The sequence below is a fragment of the Gordionus sp. m RMFG-2023 genome, chromosome 1, assembly GCF_954871325.1.
Source record: "Gordionus sp. m RMFG-2023 chromosome 1, tfGorSpeb1-WG-v2, whole genome shotgun sequence".
Classification (NCBI taxonomy): Eukaryota; Metazoa; Nematomorpha; class Gordioida; order Chordodea; family Parachordodidae; genus Gordionus; species Gordionus sp. m RMFG-2023.
The window spans coordinates 15,484,308-15,498,831 of record NC_088775.1 but is presented as its reverse complement, the minus strand read 5'-3'; positions in this window follow the sequence as shown (position 1 = coordinate 15,498,831).

Sequence of the window (14,524 nt, the reverse complement as noted above, 5' to 3'; positions counted from 1 at the left end):
ATCGCATCAATCCTGACATATGGAACTCTCCTCGGATGTATGATCTTGGGCACCGTATCGAGCTTCAAGTAAACTTTCTCTTGTCTGACCATGTTGAGTTTGTAGGAGTAAGTTGATTCGTGATCTTTTTTTGTTGTCAAGATTACCTTCTCGAGATCATTCTCTACGTTACCCACTGAGAACGTTTTTAATATGTTGTTGAAGGCGTGGAGCCACATCCGTCCTAGCAGGGGAACCTTACCACAATCCACTACAATGGCCTCCATATCTTGATGGCGCTGCCGTCATAACCAGTGAGTTTCTATCAGTCTTACGTATCGTGGTTATGCCTACAGTCTTAGCTGTATGTTTCGGAAGTATTGTGTACCTTGTACCGGTGTTAACTTACCTCAACGTGGGTATGTTGTTGATGCTCACCGTTACGTTGTACGCGTCATATCTGGTATCGTTAACCCCCAGATTGCATACTTCCAAATTCTGCAGATTATATTCTTTAAGATCTGTGTTTAGGTCGTCGTCATCATCGATTACTTCGATGTTCATAGCATGGTTCGTATTCAATTGACAATCACGATCTTTGTAATCAGAAGATCTGTTATAAGTATTATTGTCATTTTTGTACTGGTTGGGCCTTGACGAATATTTTGGAAAACCATTAATACTTTGAGGGTTGTGTCTGTACTGACCACGACGGGAATAGTTGGTTCGGTTATCACCTCTATAGCAGTCATCCCGTCGATCAGGGCTTTGATGATGGTCACAATGATAGTCGTGGCGATTGCCATGGACGTTGTACCCGCTATTGTTGTATCGATCATCGTAGTAGTTATCGTTGCGATTGTCGAAACGGTAGCGGTAATAGTGACAATTATCGTAGCTTTGATCAAAACGATTGTCGTCGTGCTGTCCGTCAAATCGTTTGTTGCGGCCGTTGTCGTGGCGTGTCCTGTAACGTTCATCAAATCGTTTATCGCGGCAATAGTCGGGGCGTAGTAACGTTCATCGAAATGTTGTCCGTGGCGATTGTCATTGATAAACTGGGGTTGCTTGATAAGAGATTTACCATGTGCATGAGAGTCCTGAATGGGTTTTATAGTTACGTGGCCATTTTTGACTCTGCCCATGTGATTAACCTCTTGTATTCCAGGTGATTCATTCAAATGAAACAATTTTATCACGCCCTTGGTGTCACTTGGCTCCGTGGTGTCTTACTCTAGACCTAGATTGTAAATAACTTATATAGTCATAGAGCTCCTGGCCGCTTTCCTGACATCTTCGGAATTCGAAGCAACTCTCACTTTCTCAATAATGAGCTGAATGCCATTTAATTTGCATTCTTTATTGAGTCGTGCTACGCGTGTGACCCAAGCCGAGAACGTCTCCTCCTTGACTTGAGTGGCAGCATAAAATAATGATAGTTTGGCGTTCTCAGTCTTCGATGGATGTTGTAGCTTGAATTTGCCAAGCAGATCGATTGGGTCCTGGAAGTCTGCCTCCGTGCAAATTGCTCCAATGTTATTGAATTCGTCACCTGGAAGACTTCGAAGAAACAAGGCGGCCTTTTCTCCGTTGGAGATCTTGTTGGTGTCGAAGAAATTCTGCAATTTCCCTATGTAGGCGCTGTCATCGCTACTAAATTTAGGGAAATCTAGCTTGACGAATTCAGTCATATATGTGGAATTGTTCAAAGCATCCATCGCGAAGTTCGGACGTAATTTGGCCTCCATGAAAGAATTGAATAAGATCCTCGTTTATTTATTATTACCATAATGTGTTTAGACAGAATAATTAAACAGAATATGACAGAATTTTGTTATCATAAATCACATTTTATTTTTATTATAAATTACATTTTTTTATCACCCTTTTAACCAAAAACATTTTTTCTTTTTATATCTTTTTTTTAACAATAAAAAAATAACCAATTTATGAAATACAAATTGATATTTAAAAAAAATGTAATGTTAAAATGATATAAAAAAATGTTAATATAAAATTTTCACCGATTAAATTTAAATACAAATTGATATTAAAAAATAAATAAATCAATTGCCAAAATAAATAAAACGTTGATATAAAATAATATCAATCAACATTCAACAATTATAAATTTTAATTAAGTAGTTTAGGATTTTCAATTCCTTTTTAATGATTAAATTACAATTGTGAAAGTGTAAACTTGTGTTATTACAAGGGTTGGTCAGTATCGCGATTATTAGTATCTAAGATGCAAAATACTTTTGTTTTTTAAATTTAGAAAAATTTTGTATCTAAGATACAAATTACTTAAAAATATCTGTTTCAAAATCAACTTTGTATTCAAAAACATACAGATACTTTAAAAAAAATTAGTTAATTTAAATAGTATTAAAATTTAAAATATTATTCTAAAATTTTAATGAAAAATTTTTTTCCGAGTTTAGATGTTTTAAGATAATATATGATGTTTGTTCTAGCAATTTGTAAAAAACTACCATATTTTATCTGAATCCCTTAATATCCGTCATAACAATAATGTAGTAATAGGCCTACTGCAGAGGTTATCAAAACAGTTTTAGGAAAACATTTAGTTATACCTTGCTGTACGAGAGGGAATAGCATGTTTGATATCCTTACTAGTTATTAATTGACTTTAGCGAAATATAAAATACATAGCAAAATCGACTGCTATTATGGAGAATAAGCTCCAATATTAAATGTCGTTATAAAAAATCATAAATTAAATTCAAACTGTTCTGCATATTTGCAAACCATTAGCTAATACAATAGAAAATCTTTAAATAAAATATTTAATATATAAATTTGATAATAATTTTAAAACCGCATTTCTAGCTACTGTTTTAATCCCTACTTTAAAAATCGTTGGTTTGATGATGAAAATGGAGAAAATACTTTCAGGATTTATTAATACACGAAGTTTTAATTATCTTTAAAAATAATATGTCAGCAGCAAATTCTTCAATTGATGAAGATGATGATTATTTTTGTTTTTAAAATAGTACATCCATATTCAAATAATTCAGTAAATGATATTGAATTAGAGGTTTTAAATTATATGAAAGATGACAGGCTCAGTATAAATATGTTCAATAGTTATAAATATATTAAAGAAAAATTTAAAAATTTAACCCAATATTCCCATTCTCTGCCCCCGTTGAACGAATAATCAGCTTTGCTCATATAGTCAAAATATATCGTCAAAGATTCTGATTTATAATGTTGATTTATTGATATTTCCTCGTATCAGGTCAATTCAGCGAAACTTTTATCGCGAAACACTTTTTAGCGAAACTTTTATCGCGAATGTCGTTTATCGCGAAGGAATTTTATAGCGAAGGTATCCGCGAATTTTTTCCGCGAAACATTTATAGCGAAGACAATATCGTGAACTTATTATCGCGAATTTATTTCCGCGAAACCTTAACCTCGAATACTTTATAGCGAATACATTTTAGCGAAACTTTGATCGCGAACTCGTTATAACGAATTTATTTCCGCGAAACCTTAACCTCGAATACTTTATAGCAAATACATTTTAGCGAAACTTTTATCGCGAACTCGTTATAGAATTTATTTTCGCGAAACTTTAAACGCGAATACTTTATAGTGAATACATTTTGGCGAAACCTTGATCGCGAACTCATTATCGCGAATAAACCGCGAATACTTTAGAGCGAATACATTTTAGCGAAACTTTGATCGAGAACTATTTCTAGCGAAACTTTAATCGCGAACCATTTATAGCGAATTTTCTACCGCGAATGTATTTGCGCGAGATTATTATAGCGAGCGCATGACCGCGAAAATTGCGAATTCATTTTAAGTGAAATTGATATATTCAATATCAATTTACCAACCGAAGTTTTTTAAATCATAAACGCGAATGTTTTAAGAATATTTTATTACGTATTGTTTTTAATAAGCATGTAACCTCTATTTGATGTGATAGAAAATATATTAGTCTTTCTGGTCTCACTCACTCATGGTTGTAAGTATGGAGGGCACATTTCTGGTTAAGTTTTTACCAGAATAAGTTAACCCCCCCCCCACATAAAATTTTAAAGTGTGTTATGTCTTTTAAAGTAAATGAAATACGTATTTTCCAATCTAGATAAAAAAAATATACTGAAAGCTAAGAATTTTTTATTGATTTTCTCAGATTATTTTTAAAAATTATAGAAGATTTTACTGATAATTAATGCCTCCTAATTACAATTTTTAGATAATGCACATCGATATAACTTTCTGATATAAAAGTAACTAATTCATTTGAATATTTTAACCTCTTTTTTTTCTGCTATTCTCATTTTAATAAATAGAAATAACTGCAAAGTTATGATTAATCAAAAAAAAATTCAAAATATTCTATTGGATTACATAAATTTGTAATATTTATGAAGAATAAATTATGAAAATAGATCATTAGATCTTCAGTTATTTTAGTTTTTTATTTTGCTCATTTCACAAGTCTAACTAAAACAATATAAAAATTAAAAAACGTAAAATAGTTTTCATCATTAAAATAATACCAGTTCAATTTAAATCACAGCGTTTTTATAAAAACACCGCTAGACTCTTCTACTCAATTTGTAAGCACTTTTACTCATTTTTTCTAATAAAATGGAATTAAAAAAAATCAGGATTTTTTGAAAATAAATAGAAAATGTCAAGAAAATAAAGATATTCCAATATCGGGAAACCAGGGCAAAATGGAGTGTTTATTTATTTACTCTTACATATTTTACCACGACAAGGGTGAGGGGGGGGGGCGGTTGTTAAAAACATTTTCTAAATTTTGAGAATAGTATATAAATGAAGGATAATAAAAAATAATTATAAAAAGTGGCTATATTTTAATTATAGATTAAATAGGTATCTTATTCAATTTTCTCATTTTGTAAATTGCAAAAATTTTTAGGCCCGGCCATACCTCCCATATTCTAAGAGTGAGGTGGGATTTTTAATAACTAAAAGGATAAAAAGCGGGAAAGCGCGACAACTTCAATCCTTTTATATATAAATATTTAAATAATTTATTCAAATTATAATTTTTAATTTTAATTTTAATAGTATCCATATATAAAGTCTAAATATATAAAAATTAGATCCAAATCTACATATTTATCGGAAGGAATTTATTTTATTTAAAAGTTTATTATATATTAAAATAAATTTTAACTCTTCGCAATTCATGTCAAAATTCTGCTTTACCATTAATTCGGCCTCTAATAAATCAAATGAGACCGAAGAAGGATTTTTTCGCCTAATCATATTCATTAAACTCATCTCTGAGCCAGCATTTGAATGTAGAATTAAAAATAAATCTTTACATATTTTTTAGGCTTATATTTACATTTTTATTTAATTCTTTCAAAATATTCTAACTTGATCGTATCATTCAAAATCAAAGGTTTAAGCTATTTATATCTAAAATTACCATAATAGTTTGATAATTCTGAGCAATTTCTTTATATGCTTCAACTTAGGAATAGACAAGATTTTAGTATTTTAATATCAGCGCCGTTAAATTTGGCGGCTGAATAATTCTACGAACTAATTGTAAATTATATCAATATTTCTTGCTTTATTAGTACCAATTGAGTATTTAAATGAATAGTAGCTCGTAAAAGGAAAAAACAGTAACAAAATTTTGGCAAATCTATGATTTAAGCGACTGAAATAATTTATTCCGAAACTTTTATCGATGTTCCGTATTAATTATAATTTAATTCGTTTAATAGACAGTATAAAGAAAAGGTTTATTAGCAAAATAAGAAAAATTGCCTAATTTGGCATTATTGATAGAATGGGAAATAGCTGGTTTGCGCTAATATTTATTAATTCTTCAGTCATTTTTTTCACACACAAAAAGGTAACCTTACTATAAGAGAAATAAAATCTATATCACCCATTAAAGCGATAAATCAACCGAATTTCCGGAAGTATTAAATCGAACTTAAATCAATAATTGAAATTTATTACATTGATTCTTCAATTCGTTTGGTAGATAGATTTTACGACAAAATAAGATAAAATTGCCACGATTAACAACATGCGAAAACAAACAAATATTTTTGGGTGAGCTCATACCATATGAAATGCCAGAATAGTACTTACTATTCCATCAATCAGTTTTTCTAGTCAATAAACATAAACTAGTTTTAATAAGAGAAATAGACAATAGCACACCTTTAAGTATAAACAGGGTTGCCATGTTTTCCCCCATCAGCGGGAGACTGCCGCAATTTTTTAGTTTACACGCAGATATATCTCTCCCGCAAAACTAACGCAATTGGAAATCTCCCGCAAAGATCTACCGCAATTTTTTAATTTCTCCCACAATTTTTTTTAAAAAGTATTTTAACGTTTTTAATATGTAAATAATAATTTTAAGACATTAATTGATTATTTTTATATTTTTAAAATAAATTTTAAATATTTATTCGAAAAACATGTCTAGTTTGTAAATTTCTTTCTATCCTGTTTTATTTTTATCCAATAATAAATCAACATTATTTCATTCATATTAGTCAGTATAGGGGAGTATATCAACATCGATTGCAATACAAAAATATTCTCAAAATGAAACTATATTTGCGGAAATCGTATACATCTATTATGTAGTTCAACATTCACAGAGCTCTATATATATCATTACTAAGAACATTTCAATAAAACTGTTAAAAAATTTTCCTCGGATAGTGAAAAATCCAACAATATATCTAGCCACATAATGGTAAGTATAGCTATTTCAGGGTTATCAATGATTTGCATGCCAGCTTTCTGCGCTGATAATGCCTCTGTAAATTTTGGCAAAAACTAAAGTTACCGAGAGGCAGCACAAATGAATTAATACCAATTGGCTGTATATGCCATATATACTACATAATTCTTGGAAGAAGGCAATGAATGTACTATCTGTGGATGTCGAAATAATTGTGATGAAATGTTTTAACGAATTTAGTTCAACTAAAAGAGTTAATGAATAAAGGAGTTGGTGAAGTGGTCTGACTTGGAATGGTGTGCGTTGTTGCGATATATACCTATCAGGTGGTTGTCATTAATACCTGCCATCGATAGAATTTTAAAATTTTACAAACCCTTAAAAAAATACTTCTTAAATAAAGATTTTAAAGGCTGTCCTAAAATTTTGAAAAATTTTTTCGAGTATAAAATGTCAGAAGCATATTTGGGATTCGTTTCACATGTAGGAAATCTACTACATACAGTTAATATTCAGTTGCAATCAGAATATTCTTTATTAATAAAGGTTCACAAAATCATGCTACAGCTCTGTTCATCTCTATAGTTAAAAATTGATAATTTTATAGCGCTATTGCTAAAAATATTATATTAAAATGTTCAAATAATACTCTAATTAATACATTTTTAAATGAAGCAGATATTTTTATTAAGACAATTTTAGAATATTTACAATCAAAATTTGATTTTAATAACTCTATTTACAATTGTATAAATATTATGACATTGGAACAGAAACCATCAATTGATGGTTTTTATAATTTAATAAATATATTAAAAATACCGAAAGACATTGATGTCTTGTTTAAAGAGATTGTAATTCTCTCTATTTTTTATGATTCGCCAAAACTTCTCCTTACCTCATTCTAATGCCTCATCCGAGCGCATTTTTAGCCTGAAGAGGACTGCCTGGAAAAAGGAGAGAAATCGTATTTAACAACATTAGAGAACGAGCTAATGGTTAAATAATGTATAATATGTCATGCCAGGAATTTTATAATCTCAATAACGACCGTAAACATTTAGTTCTATTATTTAAATCTCATATAAAATATAATTAAGTTTTAGCAATGGTGCCATAAAATTTATTGTCAATTTTTAACTGTAAAAATGGACACATCTGCAGCATAATTTTGTGAATCTTTGTTAAGATTCTTCTGATTGCAACTGCACATTCTACATGTGAAATCATTCTTAAATATACCTCTGCCATTCATTATTGTTTTCAAAATGTTAGGACTTAAGAAATATTTTTTAAAGGTGTATAAAATTTTAAAATTCTATCGATGGCGAGTATTAGGAACATATCGCAACCAACATTGTGCTGACTCCCTTCTGTAAATACACTAGAAGAGAAGAGAATGTCAAGAAAGCGTGATTTGATATTGGAAATGAAAACCTAAATATAAAAAGAAATATATACTAAAATTTTAGTTGAATCCTTTATTAAATAATAATAAATATAATTAAATACAAGGTGAAAAACATAATCAAAATAAAATTAAAATTAAAATAAAAAAAGAAAATTAAAAGTAAATTTAATAATTTAATCATCTTTTTCGCATCATAATTTCTCCATTATATATCCTTTTTCTTTAACAAAATTTGCATAGTCTCAATTTGTACCGAGATTTAATTCTTTTTTCTTGAGTAGATTTGAATATCTTTCGGCTTCGTAATTTTATTTAAAAGTAATTTGCCTGTCTGGCGTTTTTCTTAATCTAGTAAATTTGCATGTTACCACAATTACAACACCCTTCCACTTAGATTAGTCCCACCATTCTGCGAATGATCTCCTTTCTTCAGATTTTGACTTTACTGATCTTGTTTCTCCACCGAATCTATTCGTCTTAATCTTTAATGTCTTCTAGTTTCTAACGACGACGGTCTATTGTCTAATATTCTTCACTTCTAAGGACTGTTTGTATCCGATTACAATCTGAAATTCTTGAATCCTTCGGTTTCTTGTCAACCCCTTGTAAACGATTATCTCTTGATCTCTGTAGGCAATTGACGAACTCGATTCACTTCTGTTATCATGATTCCCAATACATTCTTCTAGCTCTTTTTAATTATATTTCGTTTTAATCCCAAATTATCCTAGTATTTGCTTGTTTCTAACGGTTTCTTGTAACTAATGACGGTAAACGACTGACGATAATTTGTTTGCGAGTAACGATTGTTTCCACGAATTCCTGTCTCTATGATCATCAACTTTCATATCTTAGACTAAAGTTTTCGTCGACACTTGGCTATATTGGTCAGTGATTAACGATTGCAGCTCGAACGTCTTGACCCTTTGTTCTATCTAGTCGCTTGTCTTTGAAGTTCTAGGCATCTAATTCTTGTAACCGTATAAATCTTACGACAGTTCTTAGATATCGACTTTGTCTTTATTCTCACTTGATCTTGGTCTCACCGTTTCAGATCGCATCTAATCTACTTCGACCTAAAATAATCTATTTAACCCTTTATAAGTTCTGAAATAATTTATCCCTTTTTCTTACACATTTATTCTTAAATTTGAACTACCTAGAATATATCATCTGTTCACTCCTTCTTAGGGTTATCACCTCTATTCTTCCTTACATAATCAATTTCTTAACTTCGAAATATTTGCTACTTTTTTCTCTAAATTAGATCAAAATAATAATATAGTCAAAATCTGCCAAATAATTATATATTTGTATTAAATTCTACAACCCCTTTACCCTCAATGAAGTTCAGACCCATATCTTCATTGAGTCATTTGCGGTAGTCCTTTAAATCTAAATTTCTCTTGATATTCTTGAATCTTAAAAAAAATTCTAAATATTTTTCCAAAATATAAATATATCTTTTTCTTTTTTTAAAAACAAATTGCAACTTTATTTCCTCCTACTTTATTTGGCGAAGTCTTTTATTTATTTTCTTCTCTATATTGTTTATATCCTTTGATAAAAAACTGCTAAAATATATAATCTCTTTTCGCACACACGTTGTTGAAAAACTAATGAAGTCTAATCATTATATTTTTCATATATAAGTTTATTGAACAACCACTGAACTCTATCATCATGGGTTTCACACCTACTTTGTTGAACAACCACTGTACTTATGGTTTTCACACTCACGTTTTTGAACAACAAATGAAATCTAATCATTAAGGATATATATTTCTAAAGCATGTTTTTCTTTCTGCTATTATTAGAATAATGTTGCATAATTGATCTCAAATCTTATTTATGATTCAAAAAAATAAAAATCCGATCTCTAAATGAGCTCGATTGCGGCATAAATTTTCTAATGACGAAAGCCGTTTCTCTTTATGAAGATTTTTGGTTAATCTACAACCTATACTACATTCACATATCAAATCCTTGAGGCTGTTTTATCTCTCGCAGCCCTTAAAATAAAAGTTAAACGTAAATCTTCAATAAGAATTTAATTTCAACATCAACTATTTCCTTACAATAAATTTATATTCTAATCTTATTCGCCGAATTTTTAAATTTTAATTTATTTTAATCTTCGCAATTTATGTTTTTTTTTCTTTGTCATAGTTATTTCTAGTGATCAATTTATAATAATTCTAAAATCTAAAATATCATAGTTTCTATTTCAAAATTCAAATGGTTTAGTTTACCAGTAACTTCTAAATATAAAAATCCTAATTATCACCTTTAAATAACTAAACACAAACTTCTTTATATCATATCTACTATGAATGTTACCTTTATAATTCTTTTTAATTTTAGATATTATATTCTACATAAACATAATCTTATCAATATAAAAAAAGAAAATTAAAAGTAAATTTAATAATTTAATCATCTTTTTCGCATCATAATTTCTCCATTATATATCCTTTTTCTTTAATCAACATTTGCATAGTCTCAATTTGTACCGAGATTTAATTCTTTTTTCTTGAGTAGATTTGAATATCTTTCGGCTTCGTAACTTTGTTTAAAAGTAATTTGCCTGTCTGGCGTTTTTCTTAATCTAGTAAATTTGCATGTTACCACAATTACAACAGAGAAGAGAAGAGTTTGGATTTTTCACTATTTGAGGGGAAAAAATTTAATAGTTTTATTGAAACGACCTTAATTTTGTTGAAATAGCGGAAGATCAAGGGAAATATTTCCCTTATTAGATGCATCTGTTATAATTGCATATATATGCTCATCTTTCAAATCGTCAAAGGTCTTAAAATATTAATGATAGCCTTGCTCATTTTTGTTCTACAAGTATAATTTTCATTTATATTAGAGTCGTTATTATGGAAAAAAGATTCTACCAACATTGTGATGATAAGTATCTCTGTGAATGTTGTACTACAAGATAAGTACAATTGCCGCAACTGTAGTTGCATCTGTATTATATTTTATTTTGGAGTACCTTATTATGTATTTAAACGTGATACGTGATAATTAAGCGCCTATCCCTATAATGTTATACACACACGGTAGATTTCCAATTGCGGTCGTTTTAAGGGACATTCGCATAAAATATATTTTTAATTGTAAAATTAAAATCGTTTTTTTATATTTAAAAAAGATCGTTGGGTTTTTTTTATAAATTAATATATTTTAATAAATCAAGATGTTATTGTATTTTGTTACTGACTTTGTATTTATATAAATTAATTATAAAAAATAATAAGCGGATAATTAAGTCAATTCAAAATCCCGGCCGAAGGCTGCCCGCAAAAAAATATTTTTTAGCAATTTTTATATTTCAACCGCAATTTTTATGTTTCTCCCGCATAATACCAAATTTCTCCGCAATCTGAAAATTTTAACCTGGCAACCTTGAGTATGAACCAGAAGTTATTAGAATTTCAAAAATTTGAATCAAATTTAGATTGAACAAAGAATCTAAAGAAAGCAATTAAAATAAAAAAATTAAATGAAATATCTTAAAAAAATATTACTATCATTATTTATAAAATCAACTTTTTTCCTATTTCAATATATGAGGATTTAAAGATAAAAGGCTAACTCGATATTTTAGCCAAAAGAAAATTAATCTTGGAAACTTTTCCGACAGACGACATAACTTGCGGCAACTTTGGGAAATGTTATATCAAAATGAGATGGATTGGTTATGGTAAAATTTAAAACAATAAGGATAGCTAATTATTTTCATCAAGCGAATATGTTGAGCTATTGTTTAATAAAGAAAAATTAGATTATTTTTAATGCCTAAAAAAATAAAAATAATTTTTAAAAATATATAACCAAAAAAAAGATGTATTTTATTTTAATTTTAGTTTTATTATTCATGACATGAAGCCACGCTCAATTACATTGTTATCAAATCAAATGAGAATATAGTATATTAAAAAAAAGTTAACCAAATGCCAATATTTAAATAATTAATAACCTTAAGGAATTTTATAGCTATAAAATATAACAAAATTAATTCAACCAATATTTTCCCAAATTTTTATAGCAAGGTCAATATCGTAACTTGAACTGCGAACTCATTAGAGGAGCATCATTGAAATTAGAGGGAGTATAGTTAGTTATGAAATAATTATCATTATTTGAATAAAATTGGAAAGGGATGAATGGTATTTTCTTTTTTTAATTATTTATATTTGGTAGGAGGTTAAAAGTTTTGAGAGGGTTGATATCATTTATAGATATGTATACAAGCCCCTGATTATATTCTCCGCAGTCCTTTTCTTAAGTTAAAATAGGAAATGGTATAGCAAGTATTATCTTATTTTGATAGATCCCTTTAGGTCATATTTTTTTATATCTAATTTACATATAAAATAAATATCCTTACAAAATAAATTTGTATAAAAAGTTTTTTAAAAAATGATTTTTTTATTTATTGAATATGTGAAGGAAAAAGTAGAGCATTGCCATAACATATCGTCTAAACCAAGAGTTTTTTGTTAAATATATAACTGAAGTGTAAAATTTTAAAATAATCACTGATTTGGACAAAGACTGGTTAAAAATAACCATGGAAAAAAACATCGGACAAAAACACCCCAATATAAAAAAATTTACATGCTTTAATAAATAAAAGGAAAATGTAATCCTAGTTTTAAACTTTGTCCTTTAGTATAATACTTGAGTATTATTTGCTCATCAAAAGTGATCATATTTGTAAGGGAAAACAACTATATGACTCAAGGGCTAGGAATATGAATTTTAAAATAATTTTATAATGCATGACGAAAGGCAGTTATTTTTGAAATATTAATCGTGGGATTGATGTGGTAGAGAAAGACTGCGTCACATAAAGAATTTGTAAATACCCTCATAAAATATGTATCTTGATGAATGAGTTTGTATGTAGCTAGCTAAATTTTATACTAAAGTAGACCTTCCTATATTTTTGTCACAAAAAAATAATGCAAATATAAAAAATTTGGGACTATTATATAAAAACAAACAAAATTTTTATTATTGTAGATAAGAATTTAAAAAATTAAACATTTCAATGTTATATTAATAGCGATTCCTTTAAGATAATCTAATCTTGATCGATTTTCGAAGTCAGAAACAATTGTTACTATTCTCGCATGTAGATTTCGATATTTTTTTCTCGGGGTAGAGGGTGTTACACCAGAGTTATATTAAGCAATTTTTAACTCTGTCAACCCTTGTTGCTTTTTTAAGCCTAGAATATAAATTATAGTTTATTAGTAAATATTTATACTTTTTAAATCATTTTAAAATAATAGATATATAGATAACTTGATATAAATTTCCACATGTTTGGATGGTGACTTGTTAGGAGAGAACTGAAGCATCTATGTCACCCTTCAACCGCGTTGTTGGTTTTCGCTTCCCCGTTATTGGTAACAATTCCATAGTTCATTAAACAAAGCAAGTGTCTGCCTCTTCCAAACGTTTTACCAATATAAGCTTTTTCAAAAGTTTCAATTGGAGGCTGAAGTAACAATTGATTATTAGAATAAAATTCGGAGTTTATTAGTAATTCAAATGTTTCAAATACATTTAAGGGTGACACAAATGCCAAGCAAACCATCATTCTAAGTTGTATATTAAATTCCACATCTGTTTTATATTTCTGGATATTTTTGAATGTTTCGCCAAAAGGATTGGCCAAAATGGAAATAGCAACATTTGTGTTGCGAACTGGGAAACACTTCATTAAAAGCTTTTACACTTATTTCAAAATCCGTCATAATTTTTTTTGGAGTTGATATTAAGTTCACATAATAGTAAATATTCTTTTATATGTTTCATAATCCTTTCTATTGGTCAATATATATATGAGAGGTAAAACATTATTATTTTTAATCCCATGAATTGTATAAATTTGCGATAAAGGTGGCGACGATTTAAATGTACCATCAGAAAACCCATGTTCGCATGAAACTAAGAAGTCCAAATTTTTTCTTGTTTCAGATATAACACGGTCGGGAACCTAGCATACATAATAAATAAATAAGCAATTATAATAAAGTGTTTTTTATAGGGCAGCTTATCGCAATAAAAATGAAGGATTTAGTTATATTTGTTCAAAAAATTTATAGAAAATCTTACCGGACCATCATCATGAAGTATGAAATCCTCATACTTATCTGTAATTGAATATTCATGGGGAATTACCAGCTTAATAAGGCTGCTTGGATTCGGAGGTGCAAAACTGTTTGAACTCCGCGTTCGGTGAATTATACGTTTCATAAGATTCGGTGATGGTAGTGCCATTGATATGGAATCACTTAATTGAGATACGTGTTTCGCCACAATAAAGTTTGGAGTTTCTATAGTATTATTCAAAGCTTCATTCT